The sequence below is a fragment of the Chiroxiphia lanceolata genome, chromosome 3 (assembly GCF_009829145.1).
Source record: "Chiroxiphia lanceolata isolate bChiLan1 chromosome 3, bChiLan1.pri, whole genome shotgun sequence".
NCBI classification, from domain to species: Eukaryota; Metazoa; Chordata; class Aves; order Passeriformes; family Pipridae; genus Chiroxiphia; species Chiroxiphia lanceolata.
The window spans coordinates 112032544-112048485 of record NC_045639.1 but is presented as its reverse complement, the minus strand read 5'-3'; the positions used below and the strand labels follow the sequence as shown (position 1 = coordinate 112048485).

Here is a 15942-nt window from a genome sequence, read left to right as displayed (position 1 = left end):
CCTCCTGTCATGGGCTGGGACACTTTTCAGTAGATCAGGTTGTTTGAAGCGCCATCCAAGCTGGCATTGAACACTTCCAGGGATGGGGCATTTAATTTCTGAGTTCTCTAGAGAAGGCTGGTGTGAAAGTTTAGACACAAATGCCTTTGCTTGTGCTGGCACCAGCAATGTCGAGACAGTGCGAGAGCATTTCTACAGCTTATGGCCACGTGTGGGACCAGAACCAAGGACCCAAGTGTTACAAAGATCAGAGCAGCAAGGAGGAAAAGAGACATGGATAGAGCAAAATGAAACTCAAAAAGGTACTTAATCTCTGGAGAAGAGGTTGTGTTCTTTTATCCTACTCGATGAAACATCAAAGGCGGGAACACTTGGATGGCACCATCAGGAAAAGCTCCATGTGCCTTGGCAGCACCTGTGGCCACCACGGGGCTCTGAATGCCCAAGCTGCTGGGACTGAGGCGTGGTATAACTCACCCAATTGTGTAGGTTCAGCTTGCAGGCGCTCCTGCAAATCCCTGTTTTTGCTTTGGTTTGTGTGGGCTTCTCCCCTTCTGAGTTTTGGTTTCCTACAAACTCCATAACTCCCAGCACATCCAGCCAAAGCCAACGTGTTCGGCCCTTTTTCAGGTTGAAATCATTCTGTTTCACACAGTGCTCATCTGTAACCATGAACTGGCCCAGCTGCACTCAAAACTTGGCCTACAGCTGTTCAAAAAAAAAAATAAAATCATTTTTTCATCACAGCAGACCCAAACCAGATCATAATGGGTTCATCTCAAGGGGAATAACTGGAAACAGCATGTCCATTTCCTTGGCACTACATATGTCTGGCATAGTCTGCTAGAGAGAAAGGTACATCAGGGTTTGCCTTAGACACATGGTTGGCTGCAGTTGCAATTTGGGATAATCTCCATATTATAGGGTAGAATTACCCCCAGTTTCTTCTGCATAACCTGGATGTTTAGAAAGGAAAAATTAATCAGGTGACAACCCTTGCTTAATGCAAAAGGTTTACTCATCCCTCTACTCTTCACTCCTCTATTCTTTATTCTTCTTATGACTGTGATGATAATGCCTGTGGATGAAAAACCCTGCAAAGTATAAAACATGCAGATGTAACATACTTCTGTTTGGTAACACACTAACTTCACAGCCTCCTTCGTATTGGCTCCGAGAAACAAATCTTATGAGTAGGGGGATGGGGATTTTATCAGATTTTTTTTCTTTTTTTTTCTAGATTTTAGTATTGATACCAATAGCATAGCAAACAAGAACAGAAATAAACAAACATGACTGAAAGCACAGAGTTCCTGATGTGGGTGCCCAGGCAGGTAGACTCCTGAATCAATCTTTACACATGCAAATGAGTAACATGTTTATCCAACATGCTCAATGCCCACTGGTCTCAGACAGAGTTGTGGGATGCTTTGCACTATAAAAAAAAGTCATGTGTCTTTCCTTGGGCTGGATTTAGTCTCATGTGTGTATATATCAACCACAGAACTAAATTCTAGTTGTTCTGGGCTCCCTGGTGTAGTCCAATAACAGTTCAACTAAGCTGCTTCAGATATTTGCCATTATGTGGGATAGATTCCACCCTAAAAGTCTGTTTATTTGCTCTGACTATGAAGAGATTCTACACATCCAAGTTACACACAGACATGCATCATCTATCAGATGCATCCCATCAGAAATAAGTTTAAACACGGCTTGAAGGGCAGCATTCATTGATCAAGTGCAGACAGCTGCAATGCTGACAACTACATTAACTCTCCTTTTGTACTCAGTACAAACAGGTGTCTTTAGGGTGCAATTTATATAACATTAAAGCAGACAATTAAAATAGGTCAGAGTGATCACTGCCTGAAAGCGTCTGATTGCACTGACTGGAAGGGGAGCCTGTGACAAGAAGCTGAGGTGTGAATGCTGGGTGGGATGAGCTCCACACTTAAAATTCATCAATAGCCTCATTTTGGTTGGAATAGGGAACCAGAAGTAGCCAAAAATTAGAAAGCTCACCAAACCTAACCAATGCAGCACAACCAAACTTTCCAAGATTTCTTGGGAAAACACAGGTGCCTGTGAACTTTCTCAGCACAAAACCCTCTGCTTTTGCACTAATATCATCTTACTGTGGGATCAGTACACAGCCATTAGCTAAAGCTAATAAAACAAACTCCTCTGATATTTTGTTAGGCAGGTACCAATGTGCTGCTGTCGTAGCTTTAACGAGGAATAAACCAATAATAGCTGATTCTGTAGGATATGAATCTGCGGAAATTAATCCAGCTAGAAGTGATTTAAAACATTAAAGCTCCAAATCCTTATGGGATCATAGTATTAGGCAATTCCTTAGCAGAATGCACATCACCCAAAGCTTATGAAAATATTTTTGGAAAGAGCCACAGGAAGTGTTACATCATTGGAGGCAGCACAGAATGCAGCAAGTCAGGAAATGTGACTCCATGCCTGTCTCAGCCTGGTACCCGTGTCCTGCCTGCCTGAATCCAGTCAATTTGTCTCCTGTTCCTCTTCTGCTCTTTGCTTGCCTTGCCTGTGTAGGACTGTGAGCTTCTCTCTCATGTTTATCCAGAGCTGTGCACTGTGACAGCACCTCTCATAAAAAATGTGGGATTGAGGATCAACATAGTATTGACCATTTGTCCTCCACTGAAAAAAACCCCTCAGCATGTTATTATTATCTTAGGTGGTCAAAAAATACATTAGGGACATGTTGAAGGTGTTTAATTCTTATACCCATGGGAGATGAAGATTGTGGTAGGCAAACTGGTAAGGAAGTGTAAATAACCATATCACAGCTGCCAAACCTTTCCTGGTTTCTGCAACCAGACACGTTCTCTGCAATGCACAGTTAATCATTCTGCCAAATTACTTTTTTTACATATTTTTTCCTGAACTGCAAGTTGCTCCCATGATGTGTTTGAATGTAGGGAAAGGCAGCTGTGTCTCCTTGTTGCAGCTTCTTAGGCTGCAGCAGGGAGGAGGGAGCCAGATTGAAGATTTCCAGGTCAATCTCTCAAATATAAGAGTCATTCTGGAGAGTGACATCTCTAGTGAAGAGCCATGACCAACTTGAATTTGACTCCCTCAGTGGTAAACACAACCTTATAATCACAGCCTCAGTTTCTAAGTCAGACAACATCTGTTATAGCCAGTGGTTCACCTCCACAGAGCATGTTTTTTCTCTGTCTCATCCACAGTCTACAGTGGAAAACAATTTCTGTTAGGTTTAAAAACCAAACAAATCAAAAAAACTTACAAAGATACCCAAGCAGGCAAGCCATGTACCAGAAAAAACCATGATTTCCTATCTTCTTTTCCAAATTTTCCTATTATTTCCAATTACATGCCTTCAAGTATTGTCTCCCTGAGCCCTCAGGTCTCTAGATGCGCTGCAGATTTTGCCATGATGGGATGTAAAACCCCTGACTCAGGCTCCTGTTTTCAGACAAGTGTGATTACAGTGAAAATCCAGGTTTAACACTTGTCATGAAAGAAAACAGGAAAAATTAACCAAGCCTTCAATACTAAACCTTAACTTGTCAGACCCTCATGACCTTGGGCTTGGTTTATTCACAAAATAAGTACCCATTTCAGTACAATGATGAGAAAATTGTCCCATGTTTTCATCAGGAAATACGTATAGGTGGAAACCACGTTATACCTACCATGTTCTGTGAAATCCCATGTGGAGTGATGTGTAACATGAAGTTCTGACATTTTAGTTTTGCTATGTCTGACTGCAGGCAGTACTGCGACAGCTTGGTACCAATGGTTGTTTCAAGGGATAAGATGTGCTTCAGCCTCAGTCTGCATTACAAAGAGGAAAAGTTCTTTTCTGATGCATATTCACAGTACTCAATTAAAGAAATGGAAAAGTCTTGAAAACAAACCAACTTTTTTTTTTTTGCATTTCTTCTTCTGCTTCTACAGTGTGAAGGATCTCACGACCATTAGATTTGATCTTTATCTTTAAAGTAATACAAATAACATGACAGTTAAGTCTGTAAAATCTGCCTTGACTGAGAGAAATACAATCTTTTATCTATTTACGAAATGGTAAAGAATCAGTTTAATTACAGGCTATATGCATAGGATAGTCATGATACTGTGGTAGTGGGAGATAAATTATTTTTCACTCAAAATTGACATAATTCAGTGGTGGACAAATGGGGATAAACCACAGTTGACTAAAAAAAGGTGTAAATTTTGTACTGCTGCTAACCCCTAAGATGATTTGTCCAGGGGTGAAGTGGTACTTTTTGAAGACTTTACACCAAGATTAAGGTCTATATAATCCCATGAGAAGTCATGGATGGAGGAAGAATCATAGGGTTAGAGCTAAAACTAGTCATATGTTTAACCACAGGAAATTCCCATAATGGTGTCCACCAAACTTAAACCTAACCCAGAGAAACACTTTTACCCTCGACCACGTCATCTTTTTATCCATCTTCTACACCTTATTCTCTACCTTTTAACCAACAAGTAGCATCATTCTTTCTCTCTCCTTCCTTCTATTTGGAATATTTCCTTTTCAACACTTTCATTTCCTTTCCAACCAACTGTGACACTGCTCTAACAGTAACATTGCTTTTGGCCTGCTCTCCTTTTCCAGTGTCCAGCCCTGTTATAAGAAGGGGTGAAACCCCTGTTACTGGATGCAATGACTGCCAGAGGGATCTTCCCTTTGTGTGCTTCCCTCTTCCCCCGCAGAGTCTATGACCAAAGGTGGGTGATAAAATGATGCTTCACGCCTCAAGTCTGCCACAATCTACAGAAGAATTATATTAAGGACTCAGTTCTACAAAGCATTAAACCCCATGAAGTTTGTGTAGCCCATTAGAGGTAAATTGTCTAATAAAGAACAGGATCGAATAAATCCTTGAGAGGTGACAGCTCTGCAGAAAACACCTGTAGAGCCTGAACACTGATGACAAGGGCCAGCACCTCTCTGAAATTACTTTTTTATCTCTATCCAAGACCATTCAGCTACTTCCAAGGGGAAAACTTAGCCCTGTACATCCCCTGCTCCTATCACTTATTTAACACACAGTTGCTTCTGTAAGACTCCTGCATCTGAATGGTCTTTCGGATGCCATTGGTATAATTCCTAAACTCAATGTTAACCATATTTAAGGAGTCACTGGTCTTTCTTTCTAGGATCCCATAGGATTTGGTTTTCCCCAACTACAGCCTCTCCATAGCCACGTTAAAAATAGGCTTGGTAATACTTTTCACATTTGTAGGCTGTCACAAATGGTTAGCAGGGAAGGAGTCATTCAAACACACATGACTTTATAATTAAGGCACCTAACTCTTATAAACCCCATTTTTCACAGAAGCAGTGACTTTTAATAAAGTGCAGTGGAGCTGTGGGGGATTCTGTGGTTTCTGCGTGCAGGTCTTGTGCGAACATTTTGACCCTCAGCCCTGACCACAGAGACCACAGTCATCAGGAGGAATATTTATTTCCACTCCAGCACTTGTCTGGTCTGGTGGACAAGCCCCTGAACACAGAGGCTGAGGGAAGCAAATGGCAGTCATTTCCCTTTGCTGGCCCTCAGTTTCTCCACCTATAAAATTGAGATAATGATTTCTTCTTCTTTGGAAAGCTCCCTTGAGAGCAAGGATGAACTGAGCAAGATGTTAATTTTTTGGATGGGGTCATTGAGGTGTTCAATTGATGAAGTTTGAGAGAGAGATGGACATGAAGTCCCGGAGCCATAAATCCCATTTCTATGCTTGCTTTGAGGAATGAAACTCCTTTTATTCCCTGGCCTTCTGATGAGTAGGATGCAAGAAATTAAAACCTGGAAATTAAACAGATGAAGCTCTTTTATCTCGATCAGTAGGAGGATCACATGATGAAAGCACTCTGGCTCTCTCCATGCATGTAGTAACAACACACTCAAAGCTGGAAAACTCAGATATAATTAAGAGAGCCATTAGATAATCACTAGAAATTAATTTAACTTCATTGTAAAGGCTATTATTTTCAGTTTACCTGCTGAGCAAAGTCAAGGAAAATACCTGATTATCAGGGTGATGACAACAGGTCATTCACAGGGTGAATTGGAAGATCAGATGCTGCAAGTGCTGCCTGTCAGCATTCACTAACTTGTCACAGGGCACCAGCACTGGTATGAAGACACTGCATGGTGAGAAAATGGGATTTTGGAGAGACACAGGCCACCTCTTGGAATGCCTATCTGGCTGCAGGTCAGGGTGCCCTCACTGGCACTCTGGCATCTCAATCCTTCTGCTGACCAGTTCACCAGCAGGTTGAAAAATCCTCACTTTTAGCTAATCCTTTGTCTACTCTTGAGCACACAAAGTGTGACTTTTGGTGGTCATTTGAACTCTTGTTGTGGGATCTCTGTGATAGGTAACAAGCCTCACAGTGAAGGAAAAAGCAATAGATTCATCATTGGCACTTGCAGATTTCTGACACTGTCTCATATTCACTTTCCTAATCAGGTGAGGGAAACATGGGTCTAGATAAAACTGCTGGAGAGTGGGGACAGGGCTGCAGATATATGCACCAGGAGAGCAGTTATCAATGGCTCATTGTCAAAACAGAAAGCGGGGCTGGAAAGCCAGAAAACACAGCCTGGGAGGACAGATTGATCGAGTTACATTTATGAGCCAAAGGAGAGCCTTGGTGGGATATAAGTGCCTTTGAGCACAGAAAAGGCTGTTAAAAACACACTGGTACAATCCATCCTCACTGGCAGGATAAGGAAAGCCTTTACGTTGCTGCAAAGAAAAATTCAAACCAGATAGGAAAAAAATTTATGAGGATCGAGAACATCAGTAGACTCAAGACTGTGAAATCTCCATCCTTGGGGGTCTTTAAACACAGGCTGGATAAACTTTTGCCGGGAAAAACAGGTACAAGGGCCCCTGTTTAAGATAGGCAGCACTGCTACAGGCTTTCTGTGTGTGTTCGAGTGATGCCCTGAGGCTTGATGTGCTTCTGGCCAGGCTTTGTGCACTGGGTACAGGCTGCTGGTAGCTCAGTGTAGCACACAGAGATATTCCACTCCCAAGATGCCTGAAAAATACGAGTTTATTTTCATGTCAGGCAAGACTGGAGCTTTTCCAGGAGAGACTGTGGTTGTGTGATGCAACTGAATGGGCAGGTGGGAAAAAAGCAGCAGCTGAGCAAAGGACACAAGGCTGGGTCATGGGCAGACCTGAGCTTTTTCTCTGTGCTTCCCTCAAGGTCATCTCATTGGCAGATGAGCTGATGTGGATTTCCCCAAAAGAATGATTTTGACCTTAGCTGGGCTGCTTTAGGAACGCAAGCTGGGACTTTGGCTTACTGGGGCTGAGCTCAACACCCAGCAAATAGAACACCATTGGAGAGTGGGAAAGTAAAATGGTAAAATCACCCCCAGAAACATGTGGAGGGGAGGTAGCACAGAAATCACAGAATTACAGAATCATAGAATGGTTTGGGTTGGAAGGGACCTTAAAACACCATCTTGTTCCAACCCCCTGCCATGGGCAGGGACACCTTCTACTAGACCAGGTTGCTCCAAGCCCTGTCCAACCTGGCCTTGAACAATTCCAGGGATGGGACAGCCAAAGCTCCTCTGGACAACCTGTGCCAGGGCCTCACCACCCTAATGGTTTGGGGGTTCTCAGCAAAGGTGTTATGTGGGTAATCTTGGGGTTTTAGGAATCATACAGAACAAACTGAAGTAATTGCAAAAATACAATATAAAATAGATTTAAATATAAAATAAACTAAAAATTTAAGTTCTTTGGTCTCAGTGGCCGTATGGTAGCAGCAGAGATCTTTGGGGAAGGTGCTCTGCAAGGATTAATTGCCAGATGGGGGTTAACAGGCCACAGTTGTACTATGATCCCCAGCTCCACCCGAAATTAATGATCTTCTGAGGACATATCCTTAAATTAGAGGAAATGACAGGTTTAAATTGGCATGTGCCACACACAGCACAGTGGCAAGCCCAACAGTTAGTATAATTTTTAATACGGCCATAGAAAACACCTTTTTATACTAATAGAATAAATCATGTTCTCAACACCTGGAGTTTACACCAGCCAACCTGTAATAACGTATTAATGCATAGCAGTTGCACATCCTGTTACAGAGCAGCAATAAAATGGTGAGGGACCCAAGGGGACAGGTTTTAGCACCAGCACGACTTGCTGGCGGCTGCAGATCACCACTCCCCAACAGTGCAGCTGTACCTGCAGCACCACACCAAAGACCAGGGACTTGTCCTTCCTAGATGTCCATGGGATTTTATATTTTTTTGCCTTCTGTCTTGATCATGTAGACTTCCATTCAGGACAATACTATTATTTTCAGTCTTCCTTTAAGAGTGTGCTCTAATTACACCAACTATCAAGACTGTTTCAGGTCAGATAGGTGGCAAATGGTGCCCCTGGTCCTTGCAAATGCAGCCACGGTGGCAAGATGTCCCACCCCTGGAAGTGTTCAAGGTCAGGCTGGATGGGGCTTGGAGCAACCTGGTCTAGTGGAAATGTCCCTGCCCATGGCAGGGGGGGGTGGAATTAGACAATCTTTAAGGTCCTTTCCAACTCAAACCATTCCATGATTCTATGATTCTACATACCTAGCAATGTAAGGGTACTTCTGAGTAGCCTTCAAGGAGAAGTAGGTGGAAAAATGAATCACTTTCTTCCTCTCAGAGGTATTCCATCCCCATGGCATCAGGCAGATCTCAGTAAATTGGTTAAGCACAGGTCCAGGTGGTGCTCTGAAAGCAGCACCTTCCTTTCTTAAATGAAAACCTGAAATTCTGATTTCAGCCATGAAGCTGCTGCTTCCAGGAGGAGATTGTTGTACATTTACAAACATCATCAGTCAAGAAAACTCAGATATTACCTTATGTGTGGTACCTTTACTGTTCAGCAAAAAATCAGAGATCTGGACAGATTAAACCAGAGACTGTTCTGATAACTGGAGGGTTTACATGAGATCACATTTTAATCCTTTTGCTTTCTATTGTGTAGATTATAAGAATTGTGTCCAAACCACTGAGGGAACTCTGAGCCACTAACTGCCTTTATCAGGATTCAGTGTCTTCCTAAGGCACTAAAATATTTGGGGTTTCCAAATCAGAAGACGCAAACTCAGCACTGGATAAAGCAGCTGCTGTGCTGGACTCATCTCTCTCTCTGTGCAAGAAGAAAACCAGTTTTGCAAAGCTGTGGTGGTCAGCTTTTCAGTCACAGAGTTATTGCAGCTTCCACACCATCATCTTTTCATTTGAATTTTGGGGCCTCCAGGCTTCTCATTACCATTATTATCACAACTATTTTAAAAAGACTAGGTCCACAAATTCATTCCCATGGTACAGCTATAATGAATTGAGGCACTGAGAGGTCTGGATGGGAGCCCAGGTCTCCAGAAAGCCATTTCAGTGCCTTCACCTTCCACATGTGTTGGTAAGGGGGGTAAGAAAGCATCTGCTTTCCTTAAAAAATGAATTAATCAGTAAATGTGCCAAATCTGATATGATGCAAATTCAATATAATACCAAATGGACAAACAGCTAGTTAGGAAAAGCAGCAACAACCCTTATTTCTAGACATGGAGTGATATCACCAACGATGCCTTCGACAAGGAGGTAAACAGGAAAAGCTGAGTTGGCTGAAAGTCTAAGAAACAGGGAGGGAAAAGTCCATGTTTACCACATGGAAAAGGACAGACAAAGGCAGCACAGAACTGAATGTTTTTTTCAACATTCCCAAAAGGGGATGAGACAGGATAGAGGGTTAAAGACACAACAACACTTAAAAAAGACTTTAAACAAGTACTTACTAGTGTTTCTTTCTGAGTGGATTTAGACTCTGGTTCCCTTTGTCTGCACAAGGAGAGGAGAGAAAGAACCACTGGCTCATGGCTTTGCTGTAGTGGAAAACTTTGCTAGATTTTGTCTTTTTTCTTATCCCCACAGCAAACCTTTATCCAACCTGAGAGTGGTCTGATGCTCCTCTGAAGATAAACTCCCAAAGACATGTACATGTGTTTTCTGTCCCCACAGCCTGACAGCTTTCCTTCTCTGGAAACACACTAGGATTGTTCTCCTCAGAGTTATAGAGACAGTCACTGAATTTTGATGAAACAGTTGATCAGGAACTGACAGAACAAGGGTGATTTATTGGTTATCTAGGACCCACTTCTGCAATCAAGATCCATATGAAGTCATTGATAATATGGTAATAACTCAACAGGCTGAGGGAATGGAGGGTGTTCAGCCTGAAGAAGAGAAGGCTCCTGGGAGACCTCAGAGCCCCTTCCAGTGCCTACCCAGGGCTCCAAGAGAGCTGGAGAGTGACTTCACACAAGGGCCTGGAGTGAGAGGACAAGGGGGAATGGCTTCAAACTGACAGAGGGCAGGGTTAGATGGGGCATTAGGAAGAAATTCTTGGCTCTGAGGGTGGTGAGGCACTGGAACAGGTTTCCCAGAGAAGCTGTGACTGCCCCATCCCTGGAAATGTTCAAGACCAGGTTGGACAGGACATGGAGCAACCTGGGATAGTGGAAAGTGTCCCTGCCCATGGCAGGGGGTTGGAACAAGATGGTGTTTTAAGGTCCCTTCCAACCCAAACCATTCTGTGTTTCTACAATGGTTAATGGAACACAGGCAGCAGGGTCCTGCTCGGTACCCATGAAAAACTGCCAATATAAAAAAATAAATCAGACAATCTAGTGCTTCTGAGCAGAACCTGTGCCTCCTGTATTCTCATGACCTCAGTGACTTGACCAGAGATTTCATACCTTGCTTTATCTGCTGGTTGTCACATCAAACCTGGCACTGCAAGACAGACTTGGTTGCCACATGTTGTGCTGCAGAACTGGTGCTCCACAACTGGTGCTCCACAAGCACAGCGAGGAGTCAACTGCCTTCCCCCAAACTGAAAACATCAAATAGTGCAACTTCAGACTGGATTTCATGGGTCCCACTTGGCAAAGAATTCTTTCTACCATGTAAACAACAAGATACAGCCCTGGGTGAGCAGAAAACCTACACTCTGAGTCATGGAGTGGTGTAACTCACCCCATCAACCTCCAGAAAACTCCCAAGCTCTGTACTTGCAGGCTGCCAGTTGCTGATCTGGGAAATGCTCCATTGGGGCTCACTGCTTTTCCCACCTAAGCCTCAAGAGCTGCCATTGAATTCAGTGGAAACAAAGTTTGACCCATAAGATGTGCACTTTTTGTAGGGAAAAAAAATATACCTCCTTTTCTGGTATAAGTTTGTATCACTACAGGATTCAAAACATATGAGATGATTTTAACTTTTTTTTTTTTAAATATATATATTACATGCAAATTGAGGGACTATCTCTGACCTTCCAAGCAAAGTTGAATAGTAATGGTTTTAGAATCCATAAATTTTTGGGTGTCACTTGCTAGTAAAATGTTGGATAAGAAAAACAGGGGGAAATAGCCTATCCATATGAAAACAATAATCATGTAATATTTATTGTCTGGGATTGAAATGTTTCAAATATTCAAAGCAATAAAACGTCAGGAAAAGCTGGACTTCCTGATGTAAAAAGGCCATAAATTTCTTCCTTCATAAGACACAAGGAGGGGGGAAAAATCAATGTGACATTTTATGCTAAAGAAAGAAAGAGAAAAACAAAGAAAGAATGAAAGAAAGAAAAGAAAAAAACCACATACTTAAATCCAAGTTAAAGCAGTGGAGAGCCCCCAGAGGGCACAATCCACTTACCTTTGGGAGGCTGCAGGAAGGAAATGGCAGCCAAGAGCACAACTCATGTATTGTAAAATATAAGGACATTTCAGAACAATTTAAGGGAGCAACAAGGTATATCTGCAGTGTCCAGCTCTGACAACTCCCTTCAACATTCAAGAGCCATAAAAATACCTGCTGTTGCCCTCAATGCACAAACTGGGGGCTTATTCCCAGCCCTTTGAGATCTCTCCCTCTCAAACCATATTTTGTTGACTTTGAAAAACCCCAACAAACCACTATCAACAAAAAAAGCAACTTGCAAATTCAAAAATGTCTTTTACATACAGGTCAAAGTTTTTTTTCCCAAAACTTAAGGAAGTTTCACAATCTCTTAAAGATCCACAGTGTGACATTAAAACTTTTTGCAAGAGAAAAATGACAGACAGCAAAGAAACCAAAATTAAATTACTTCTACAAAGTAAAAATCTTTTATCTTTACAAGGATAAAATACTTTCTTTGCAGAGAGAGGGAGGCATCAAAACAGGGCTACATTTGCTTTTAGATTTGTAAAAGCAGAGTTGGTTTTTGGAATTCAGTCTTCATGAAAAACATGAATATATATATATTCAGATTCATTTAATATATATGCATATAAACTAATATATTTTCTATGCTTCTTCTGCTCACCTATGAATAAAGTTTTAATAACAGGCTCTTTAAGTGCTGCATTAATTTTGCACTGCCTTCAGGACCACCAAAGAAACCAACTAAGATGCAAAATCCCTTCAGACCGTGCACCACAACTACATACCAAAGTGCACATAAAACAAGCCTCAACAAAATAAAAATGAATCCGGCATCATCCACGAGCCCAACTTCAACACTGTAAAAAAGCACCTATAAAAACCAGCTGTGGCAAAAACTGGGAAGGTTTGGACTTTGGCCGAAAATTCAAATGTTTGGCTGCTTGTACCAAATTTTATCTTCACAACCATAACATTGGGAAGACTGTAACCTGCAAGTGTGGCCACTCCTCCTCTCACAGTCCAGTCAAGACTTTCCTTCTTCTCACTGACAGTAGCACACACTCGATCCCAAGGTAACATTAATTTCCTATATAAGCCCCATTCCCAGAAACGAGGATATTGTCCTCTGCTTCACAGACACCTGTCCAAAGGGGTTTAGCAGAGATTTGAGCAACTAATGAATATTTAAACTCCAGAGACCCTGTGGAATAATTTTCACACTGCTCCCATTAACTCATGTGTGAATGGAGCATTGGCCATTTCTTGTATGATTTTGTTGCAGGGACAACATTAATTCTCTCTCTCCTGGACACATCAACATAGCAACGCGGACTAGCTTAAATGGCTACAACTATTTATTTGGGTACTGTGAATAAAAGTGATCAACTCAGACTCCGTTCCAAAATACATGTGCCCTTAGAATGTGAAAGGTTTTTAACTCAGCAGTCAAACCCAACAACTGCAGAGGACAGAGAGCTGTTTACCACTGTATTGGTTCTGAAACCTGACCTCATATGAAATAGCTATTCTTAACTATTTCACTGCCATGGTTCTGATCGCTAAAGAGTGGAAATAATCATGATGTAACGGTCAAACAGGAAAAAATAAATATATTTTCTCAAGTGACATTGGGCTGAGTCCAGTCAGATCAAGATTATTTCATTCTGTCTTACCTTGGAGTATTCAGCGTTGTGGTTCTTGATCTTCCAGTGGAAGAATCTGTTATGTTTTATCTCTTGGGCTTGTGCCTGATTTACACAGTGAGGAGACCAGTGGGATGCTCATGAGTTTGAGGGAGACTTCAAGGTTCACCTCAACTTGCTGTACAAGTTCAAGCTCTACAGGAGTCATGTATCAGTTTTGCTACCATCCCAGACAAGATGAGTAAGAGCAGCACCTTCCATGGAGAAACTGACTGTCAAAGACCCTTTTCCAGGTGCTCAAAGTAATCCTTAATAATTGCTTCCATTTATTTGTGTTCTGTCTACACCAAAATCTGCTGAGCAGTGAAAACTCTGCACTATGTTGATAACATTCCAAAACAGAGGAACAGAAATGCTTTTAATATTAAAGAAAGGACAAGGTGACGTGGAGAACACTAAACAGATCCTGTCTAATTTAATAAAATTAGTTACTTGAAACTGCAACAAAATTTGTGCACAAGCAGCAGATTTAGTCACTGGTGAGCAGCAGACACAGGATAATCTGAGCAAGGGAGCTCAGGGGAGAAGCTTGACTGGAGCCTTTCTCCTCTGAACACCTTCCTTCTCCTTCTGCAGCCATGGTTCAGATTTGTTTTCACCTCAGCTTGACACACAGTTGCTGCCATTTCATTTGCAGATCTGAGCAAATCATGTCAGTACAAGAAATGGAACAGTTTTGGAGAGGTTTTTTTTTTGTTTTGTTTTGCAGATTAATTAAATAGTTATGGAAATAAGAGCTAAACAGAACTGGTTTGAGCCAACTTGCTCTATTGGCTGTTGACTATGAATCCAGCTACAGCTTCTGATATCTTACACCTTCTCTTCTCCCAGGTCTAGTTCCAGGCTGAAGATCAGCCACCACCACTTCAGCAGCACTTCATTATGTTCAGACCCAGTTCATTTATGAAAAATTAACATTTTACTTTATCTTTGTCAACACCCATCACAGCTGCTGCCCCAGTTAAATCAGGGCATTTATGTTTCTTAATTGTGTTTCTCCTCTTGTTTCTTGCAGCTCTGAGGCACTCTGCAAAGGCAGTTTGGGAGATGAAGGTAGGAACACACTGGCAGTGCCAAAGTAATGAGTATGTTCCTCGTGGTGATTTTTGATGCAGAAATCCAGCAGAGTGTGGAGGAGGCAGAGTGCCCCACAGTCCATGTTTTGGTGGAGACGTATCATTTGTGTTTCTGCACAGGGTCACTAAGTGGCCATGGCACATCTCAGCTGGAAGGGTTTAAAGCTTTGAGCCCTGGACTGGGTCCAAATTGAGTGGTTGCATTCTTCCACCCCCAAATCCCCTCGTGGATCCAGTTGGAGGCTGCTTTTGCCCCTTTCTCTCCTAACCTGCAGGGCTGGTTTATGTGCTGACACACCTATTGCTTTCACTGCAGAGGGAAAACAATTCAGAACTGAGGGCATCAGCATGGATTTGGGAAATCCAGGTTTTCTGAAACACCCCAGGTTTCACAATATGAAGTCATTTAGTCTCCCATCATTTAGTCTTTCTGCAGAGGAAACAGAGATAACACATTATTATTGTTTTAAAGTGGTGCTGTGGGCAGGAACACATGGAAACCTGTGAGACACTCAGATATTACAGTAATCAAAGTCATACAAGGATCAAATTGACAGATCACATCTTCACAAAACCAGTAAGAAAATCTGTAAAGCATCTGGATGAAGACAAGTCCAGAAATATACAGATATTGGTATAAGACTCTTGTGCCAATATTTCTGTCTGATAGGAGTTAAGATGAATTATCAATCACAAATAGAGAACTATAAAATGTATTATAATTTTAGTTCTTGATTTTCCTTATTTATCTTTCCAGTTCTCTTCCACTACTAATCTATCTTGTTTAAGAAAAATAGTATATAAGTATAGTGGAGCTTGATTACTGAGAATGGCTATTAATGTAGTGTCTCAGAGAACTCTCTAGACAGTTAAAAGGCTTTTAACAGTAAAATATGAAGGTTTCCTTCAAATTTGCAGTCATCTGCCTTCTAAAACTTTGTTTCAGTTGCCAACATTTCAGTGATTTATAGAAACCAAAGTATCTGATTTTTGTCTCCCCACAAGAGATGAGAGCTATTTTTTCTTATTATTTTGTAAAGGCAACATCATTATCTTAAGTAGAAAAGAAAAAAGTTAAGGGCTACATTAAAGATACAGCCTTCAAAATAATTTTTAAGGCATCTGGCCTTATTTAAACCATCAAATTTACATTCAATTCCTTCAGGGATGGCTCCGCTGCTTTGCACTGGCTCCGTGCCCTCTGAATAAAGCCCTGGATTTAATGCATGCCACCACTGCCTTTCCCTGGCTGCTTGGGGTGGATATATAGTAGAGGCATAAAAAAATAGAGGTATAAAAAGCCCAACCTTGGACAAGATGATTCACTCAGGTAAAAAAAAAAAACAAACCTCAACCCTGTAACTGTTTAAGTTTCAACTAGAGGTTAGACTTGTGACTAATGTC

The 15942-nt window shown here is 41.7% G+C and overlaps 1 protein-coding gene across 5 annotated transcripts in view; it reads right to left on the bottom strand.

The window, feature by feature from the left end:
• The window catches only part of SUPT3H (SPT3 homolog, SAGA and STAGA complex component), a 301102-nt gene that overhangs the window by 19854 nt on the left and 265306 nt on the right, over positions 1-15942 (bottom strand). For all 5 annotated transcript variants that reach the window (XR_004356086.1, XR_004356087.1, XR_004356089.1 and 2 more), the window contains exons 13-14: positions 3693-3834; positions 478-708 (exon numbers count right to left, since the gene is read on the bottom strand). The gene's annotated coding sequence lies outside the window, so the exon portion shown is untranslated. The remainder of the gene's footprint in view (positions 1-477; positions 709-3692; positions 3835-15942) is intronic.